This window comes from Panulirus ornatus, chromosome 4 (genome assembly GCF_036320965.1).
Source record: "Panulirus ornatus isolate Po-2019 chromosome 4, ASM3632096v1, whole genome shotgun sequence".
Classification (NCBI taxonomy): Eukaryota; Metazoa; Arthropoda; class Malacostraca; order Decapoda; family Palinuridae; genus Panulirus; species Panulirus ornatus.
This window is the reverse complement of record NC_092227.1, coordinates 9,361,931-9,370,895: the sequence shown is the minus strand read 5'-3', so window position 1 is coordinate 9,370,895 and position 8,965 is coordinate 9,361,931. Positions and strand designations below refer to the sequence as shown.

General features: G+C 44.4%; 1 long non-coding RNA gene across 1 annotated transcript in view; it reads left to right on the top strand.

The window, feature by feature from the left end:
• LOC139765649 (uncharacterized) overlaps window positions 1-8,965 on the top strand; it is a 112,446-nt gene that overhangs the window by 316 nt on the left and 103,165 nt on the right. The window contains exon 1 of the long non-coding RNA XR_011716712.1: window positions 1-78. This exon is cut by the window's left edge and continues 316 nt beyond it. This is a non-coding gene — a long non-coding RNA (uncharacterized lncRNA). The remainder of the gene's footprint in view (window positions 79-8,965) is intronic.

The following is an 8,965-nucleotide window of genomic DNA, read 5'->3' as shown; positions in this document are numbered from 1 at the left end:
CCCACAACGACATTAACAAGTTATGGAGAGACAGTGACAAGTTATTACAGATAACATTGATATGATGATCAACGAATGGTAAGTGCGATTCTTCGATTTGTTTCCACAGCATTTGAGACTTTATAGGTTATTTTTTTGTGTGGTAAATGCAACAACTTAGGATTCACTATAATGTTTAGAATTTCATATATATATATATATATATATATATATATATATATATATATATATATATATATATATATAAATAAATTATGACATGTTTACCTGTAGTTCATCACAATTGTCTCAGTTGTACTTTACAATTTAGCGTAGTCATTGTTGTTTGTGTGTTTTCGTATGCTCATTCACCAGACCACAAATATACCCAACATATATGTATAACAGTAACTGTGGGAGCACAAATGATGTAGGAGGAGTGTGTATTGTGCGTATGATTTTAACCGGTGGAGTCTAAGTTATATATTTGGCCTTGGGATCAGCCAAAGAAAAACATTTAGGTCGGAGTCCCGTTCTTTTAGCGAGTCATTCACGTTCATCAAGATAACCAGTAGTCCCAGGTTAGCAGCCTGCGACATGCCAATGGTACGTTAACTTCCACCCATTTCGTGAGGGCTTCCCAGACCTGTATCCTTTGTTCCCTTCCGTTGGGATGATCCTCCGTCAATAAAAAGGAGGTTCCTCCTTATTCCTACCTGAAGATCCACATCCCTCACCCTCCTCCTATGTGGCTCAGTGTCAAATGCTTTCCTGAGACTTTAGGTAGAGGCGATCCATCCAGCTTTACCCTTATGTCGAAAACGGATGTCACTCGTAGAGATTCTTTCCGTGACAATAAGCTCTCTTTTCACTCAGGTTGTTGTTCTCCTGCGCAAGAGAGTCATCCATTTGTCTTCCGATTGTCTTTTTCATCACTTCGCCAACCATGTTCGTCTGGGAGACCGGTATATCGTTCACCTAATCCTCCAGGTCTCCTTTCTTGTCGATTACGTATGGTGTTGGTAGCCTTCCACTTAACTGACGTTTTGTATTCCTCTAGCGACATCTTGAACCACGTTTCACTTGGTTTGTCCTGTGTGCATCGGCACACATCTTCAGCACGTATGGAGATGGCTTCATCTGGACCATGAGTCACATATGGGTTGACCATGAGTCACGTTTGGGTGGGAAGATCCATTACATATATTTTCTTAAGTAGATATTTCACTAGTTTCGAAGACCTCCCGCCATCCCATCTCGCTGAAAACACTTTTGAACTTGTCTGAAGTTCCTCTCATACCCATACATCATCGTCCATAACTCTTCCCTCTGAGTCCCCGAGTCTTATCAGCTATTCTTTAAATGACAATATATATACTCGTGTGTGTGTGTGTGTACACCTATTTGTGCTGTATGGGGAGGTAGTTGTACACTCAGGTGGGCCCCCAATTGGCCCCCATCTCTTGAGTTTATCTACTCTCATCCAACTTTTTAAACTTTTGAATGCTGTCCGCATTTATGATTTCACAGTTCAGTCCATTCCGTTTATCCAGTAATCATACGCTATTAAAGTATTTCTTTACATCTTATCTATCAAGTGTCTGGCTTAATCTCGTGATGTGGCCTTTGATCGCTTTAGCCCTGCAGCTTTTGAGGGACTGGACGTCTATCTACGTCATCAAGGTAGTTTAGGAACTTAATTGCTGTGGTCATGTCGCTCCCTTACTCTTCTCTCATCCATAGTGAGCAAATCTAAGGTGTTGATCCTCTTCTTGTAACTAAACTCTCTTGATTCCGATATCGTCTTTGATACCTTCCTCCACAGAGGAGACCAAATACCTGTACATCACCCACGCTATGAGGATGTACAGGAAGCCACGTTACTGTACATCTCCCATACCATGATGTACAGGAGGCCACGTTACTGTACATCTTCCCTACCATGAAGTACAGGAGGCCACATTACTGTACAACTCCAGTACCATGATGATGTACATGAGGCCAGTGTACAACCAGCTGTATTTCGACGGCTGGAGAGAGAGAGAGAGAGACCGACCCAAGTGTTCGCCTGATGAATCAAGATACAGTATTTCACCGAACAACAAATGGACAGGAAAACTTCTTTTCTATTGTAAACCGAATCATTCCTCCTCCTCCTCCTCCTCCTCCTCCTCCTCCTCTTCCTCCTCCTCCTCCTCCTCCTCAGCCTCGCTTGCTCAAACCGATGGAAATCTTTCCCCATTACTCCCCTCCCCAAAACACATTTCACAAGACGTGTGAAAATACCTCTTATATGAAATATGGCCACAGAGGCGGATCACAGGCGAACCAATATGTTTTTTTTATTCTTTTCCCTGTTGCTAGAGATTTATGGAGGAGGGGGAAGGGGAGCTCTGTGGTGTTCGCCAGGCGGTGGTAGAGAGAGTCTCGCCAACCACCCATCTCCTCAAGGCGTCTAGAGAGAGATGATATATATATAAACTGAAGCCTCAGACATTATTCAAAACGTAGCCGAACGTTTGGCTAAGAAGCATCGACCCGGTGCTCACAGTGCTGGTACAGGTGCGAGGTCTTCCCTTTGGCAAAAATTTTAGGGTTTTCTTTGTGGTAGTGAAGCAAAAGTTCTTTGAAAAGGTTAAGTCATCAGGATCATGGCTGTGGCACACTTCACTGCCATATATATATATATATATATATATATATATATATATATATATATATATATATATATATATATATATATATATATAATCCTTTTATGACACTTTGTTTCCATCATGACACTCTGCCTCGCCTCAAGACAGCCTGCCTCGCCTCACGACGGGCTGCCTCACCTTACGATGGCCTGCCTCGCCCCACGACAGACTGCCTCGCCTCTCATCATGGACTGCCTCACCTCACGACGGCCTGCCTCACCTCACGTTACCGCCACCTCACCCTTTGACACCGTGCCATACCCCAATACCCTGCCTTATCCCACACCTCACCTCACCTCTTTACGACATCTTGACTCACCCCCACCTCACACTGACAACCTCCACAGCACCCCATCTCATTCCACTAACCCACCCCTCCTCTCCTCCTCACCTCGTGACTCCCTCCCCGATTCCACGACCCACTCCCACCTCACCTAACCTCATAACGTCATACTTCACCCAGACGATACCCCGGCGACATCATGTTTCTCACCTTACGATAGTCCACCTCACCTTACGACGACGTCTTGCCTCATTCCACGGCGTCCCGCCTCCCTGGGGAGGACCAAGGAATGGAACAGCTGAAGAGAACGTTAACTTGACCCATTCCCAGGGTGGAAATTAGTCCAGACAGGATCACTGACGAGGTGTATGATTAGAGCAAGACATCCAGGGACCAGGTTAATTGAAAGTCTGACCTGGTACCTGGTTGGACAAGGTCAGGTCATCAGAAAGTCTAAATAGGTACCAGGTAGATCTTGCATAGGTCATTAGAAAGTCTGTCTAGGTAGTAGCCCGATTTTAGGCCAGGTCATTACAGGGTATGATGACCCGTGTTGGTCGGGAGAGCAACAGTCTGGTTGATCTGTGTGACTCTCCATGGTTTTCTGTTTGTATTTTTGATGTAATTTTATTTTGCCATAACATTATACTGCTCCCAGTACACAGACTGATGTGCTGTGTCGACATCTATCTGTATGTGAGGAGAACGTGTACGTAGTAGAACTAGGAGAAAGAACAAGGGTAAAGATATAAGAAGTGAAGAAGGAAGGAAGGGAGGGAGGGAGGAGAGAAAGAGAAGATCATTTGTTATATATGAAGATTGAGGTATCGACCCTGGCACATTATCTCCGCGTTAGGTGTGATTTACGATAGGTTTTGGCTTTGTTTTGGAGACGTAAAAAACTCTATTAGACGCCACACACACACACACACACACACACACACACACACACACACACACCAGACTCCACGACAAAAACGTCGTCCAGGTCGTCGTAATTTGATGTTATTTTCTGAAATGAATTTCCTATTAAGGAGAAAATGCCTGATTGCTGAGGGAGAAGGAATGTTTTGAGGTTCGGCCAGCTGGGTTCTGTTAACATACCGGGGATGGAAGTACCCTACTGGGCTGGGACTAGTGTACTGTGTGCTTCATATAGATGTACCAAGAATTGTCAGGCTGATGGAAGTATGTAAGGGAGACACAATGTGTATATACATGTAATGGTAGGTATGTGCTTCATATATATATATATATATATATATATATATATATATATATATATATATATATATTCCTATGAGTTCACGGGGAAAATGAAACACGATAAGTTCCCAAGTGCACTTTCGTGTAATAATCACATCATTACAGGTGTGTGTGTGTGTGTGTGTGTGTGTGTGTGTGTGTGTGTGTGTGTGTGTGTGTGTGTGTGTATCACACGCAGGAGAGAGGAACATAAACACTAAAGAATTTCATAGTTACGTTGGAAGCACCATTTGGACATTCACGATCAAGATGGACTGTCAGCATTAAACGGAATAGCAATAATGAGAAGGCACATCCTGGATCGTTATATCCAGTGACAGTAAAAGAATGAAGATAATGAGGTAAACAAAGCCCTTGGCAACATTTTTTCCACTAAGTCATTTGCTTCGGGGAAACTGCCACAGTTTCCATCGTAAACACTATGTTCAAAAAGAGATAATAAGTCCCCGTCAGGATGCGACCGCCCAGTTCACTTCTCCGTAGTTTTGGTGTTTATGGAAAGCATCATTCGAGAGACGACTGAATACTATTTAGAGGATCATCAGTTAATGGTCGATTAGCAGATTAGATTCCATCAAAGCCGTCCCTGTACGATCAGTATTATACTCGACTTCCTTCATGATACGTCCATAACGTGAGCAGGATGTAGAAGCGGTAAACAAAGGCGAACAAAACTTTAACCTTGGACGTTGGAATTCAGTTGTAAAAAAGAGATTATCCTCACTTCTTGATATGTACTGGAGCGTCCAGACCCTGAATACAGCGTTCAGTTTTGCTCGCCGTACTTAAAATGAAAAAGAATATCAAGAGACAAAGAGTGTGTACAGCTGGGATCGACTAAGATGGTATCAGGGTTGGAAGCAAGTTAGTAGACAATCCAAAATGATTTAGTTTCGAGATGATGACGCGGATTAAGACGATACGAGTACTCGAAGTTATCAAAGGCCCTTTGACGTTCTTGGTCAAAGCAAGCTAAAGTAAGGTTAGATCACTCTTCTATCCACTCATAGTAATGGGAACGGAATCCTTAGTGATAAACATTATTTTTCTAACGAAGCGAAGTGCTTTTTTTTCCCCTCCCTTCATTCCATCTGCTAGGTAAGGCCTTTGAATTGCAGAGAACAGTATTTGAAAGCAACGTCATATCCAGGTGCGGCCTCTGATCTACCAATGACAGTATTTGAAAGCGACGTCATACCCACGTACGTCCTTTGATCCACCAATGACAGTATTTGAGAGCAACGTCATATCCACGTACGGCCTTTGATCCACCAATGAAAGTGCTTGAGAGCAAAGTCATACCCACGCACGGTCTTTGATCCACCAATGAAAGTACTTGAGAGCAACGTCATATCCACGTACGGCCTTTGATCCACCAATGAAAGTATTTAAAAGCAACGTCATACGTACGTTTGGGTATAGTCGACACCAAAATATTTCCCGTCATGTTCAGGTCTGACATCGATCACTTCCCTGCTCGTTCACCCTCGCAAGCAACGCTGATGGGACTCGCTGATATGTTGCTGGTTGCATTCCCTTGTCCATTGTGCAGAATAGTTTGCGTGTCTCTGGACTAATTACGCGATATTCTTGCGATTCTTTGAACTAATGATACCCACATGGCTCGAGCGTTCGCTCCAATCCCGCCATTCTCGCGAGGCATGACGAAAATAGTAAATCATTTACATTAAATGTAAATTCGATCTACATTGTATGATCGTACGGAGAAACCCGATGCTTCGAATCCATTAGAATTGTTCTTGTGTTTATTGAATACGGCAGGTTTCTTGGTGGAACACTGATGAATAATTAAAAGTATTCAGTTTCACAATATTCTAATAAACGATATAAATGAAGGAAAATTACATTCAGTTATGTGTCGTAGTTAAGAGGCCATTACAAAACTGAATGACCCTACTTGTTAAGCAAGAGATACAAAATTTAGTTAAAGCTTAGTTAATAATATGCAAATGATACAAAAAAAAAGATGGAAATTAGTGCTTGGAGATGTACAGTTGCTGGTACAGGGATTACAGGGAAATTGAGCAAGTGAAAATCGACGGATGTGATCATTCACAGAACAGGCAAGAGCAGAATGTGTTCTGTAAGGTTTTCCTGGTAAAGTCATCATAACATTGTTACCAAGGTAGATGGTCACTGTTGTCTTGGGCCTGGATCATTTAACTCGTGTTGTGTCCCCAGCTGGTAATGATGACAGGAGAGGTACCAGCTCCCTGCCTCACATGACTCCTCATCAGAATATCTCAAGAGGGGTGATTGGACGGACCTGCCGAGGTATGAGGGAGGTGAGATATGAGGGACGTGAGGTATGAGGGACGTGAGGTACTAGGGACGTGAGGTATGAGGGACGTGAGGTACTAGGGACGTGAGGTATGAGGGACGTGAGGTACGAGGGACGTGAGGTATGAGGGACGTGCGGTATGAGGGAGCCTGTGTATGAAGGAAATGAGGTATGATGTGAGGAGGTATGAGGCAGGGGAAGTACGCAGGAGCTGAAGAATGAGGGAGTAAGGAAGCAAGAAGGAATGTGAAGGGAGAGGACATTCAAGGGGATGGTGAAGGGAAAGTCAGACGATGGTGATGGTTAAGGGAAGCTGAGAAGATGGTGATAGTTAAGGGAAGGTCAGACGATGGTGATGGTTAAGAGAAGGGAGATTATTCATTACCAGAACCTGAAGAGTCTCTGGCGATCGGAGCAGTTTGCAGTTTTCCACAAGTTTACTTTGTTAACCTTCCCGTCCCCTGTGCTGAGCCTTCCAAGAAGAACTCGTAAGGTCATTAGCGGTAACGGGGGATGATGAAAGCAGAGGCTCATTCTTTAATGGAAATCTCATTACGACTTATGAATCTCATTAACGTCAAACTGGAACGAGGGAACTCCTCTGGAAACCACATGTCCACTGGAAGAACAAGTGTCCCTTTTAAACCACCAGGATCCACAAGCCACCTGTAACCGTATATCATCAGGAACCACACACTGACTGGAAACCCAAAAAGCGTGAGACCAACTCAACTGGAAATGCAGAGCACTGGTGGGGACCACAAGCCGTCTGGAACCAGAAGGTTCCAGAATGAGGGAAAAGACCTCTGGAACCTTAAGTTAGCTGGAACCAGAGGCCACCAATTACCGACTTCCAGTGGAAACCACGAGTCACTCAAAAGACCCAGAATAACGAGAAACACAGCTGTAAAGAACCATCAGTGATGTCACACTACCAGACGACGACAAGTTAGCTGGAACCAGATGTTCGCTGGAAACCAAGCCACACACCCCCACCAGGAGCTTTAAAGTTCCTGTGAACCACAACTCATAAGAACCACAAACCACCAGGGTCATGAGACCAGCATAAGTCATCGTAAATCACAAATCTCTGAAAAAAAACCACAGGTTGTTGAAAATTGAAACCACCAGCGACTCCAGGATTTTGGAAATCCCTCAGATAAAGAACCATGGTCCAACGAGAGCTGGTGACGACGTGGTAAGCCCTTCATTAATTTTTTTGTGAACTGTAAACCACCAGACGCTGTGTTACGAAGCGGTCTATAAACCTTCAAGACCTTCCTTAGCTCCCACAAAAGTTCCTCCAGACCTTCCTCAGCTGCCACACAAGTTCCTCCAGACCTTCCTCAGCCGCCACACAAGTTCCTCCAGACCTTCCTCAGCCGCCACACAAGTTCCTCCAGACCTTCCTCAGCTACCCACAAAAGTTCCTCCAAACCTCCCTCAACCGCTGCAAAAGTTTCTCCAGAACTTCCATTCAGCTGCCGCAAAAGTTCCACCAGAGTTTCGTCTCTCCCCAATATCCGCATTGGGTCCCACGGGAGGAGGGAAAAGGTAGTAAACTTCACGTGTGATACACATTTCCAGTCTGTGTATCGACACAGAATCGTAATAAGTCTGTTGGGCTCGCTAAGACAATGCCATCATCCACGAATATTCCGATATACGTCCCTCCGTTGGCCAATACTCCACCGGGGTCTCAGCAGTTCTGAGCGCCTCCGGTAAGAGAAGTAGGTACGAGAAAAAGTTCGGCGTCTTGTGTGAGGAGGAATTCCAATGGACGTTGTTTTGATTAGTTCTTGGGCAAATCTGACAGTCTAGTGTTTACTCGTATTCGCTTGGTATATAATTTGCTATCCGTTCCAAACCAGCTGTTGTATGTCTGTTGTATGTATTGTATAAGGCGCACGTACACACACACACACACACACACAAACACACACACACACACACACACACACACACACACACTTATATACGTATATGAACGTCTGTGTCTGTGTGTGTTTGTGTGTGTGTGTGTGAGAGAGAGAGAGAGAGAGAGAGAAATCAGTTCGTGCCATTAAATCTTGCAGTTTACCGCGGGAGAGAGAGAGAGAGAGAGAGAGAGAGAGAGAGAGAGAGAGAGAGAGACAGACAGACAGACAGAGAGAGAGAGACGCGTAGCAGCACCTAAGGTTGGTTTACATTATCATCGCCCTGACCATCACAACTCTGGCTGACACAGTCAGTCTGTACCTACCCTGGACCTGAGGGGCTGAAGGCAGTGGTTAGGGAACGCTACCACTCACCTCCCTCGGTAGTAGCTGCTGTCTGAACTCACTCCGATAATGTGCGCTTATCTTATCCTTTAATCGTGAGATAATTCCTGTAGTGTTATGGTTCATCAGCCACCCTTGCTTGGGGCTTATTACAAGCCGGCCTTTGAGTGTAAGAGAA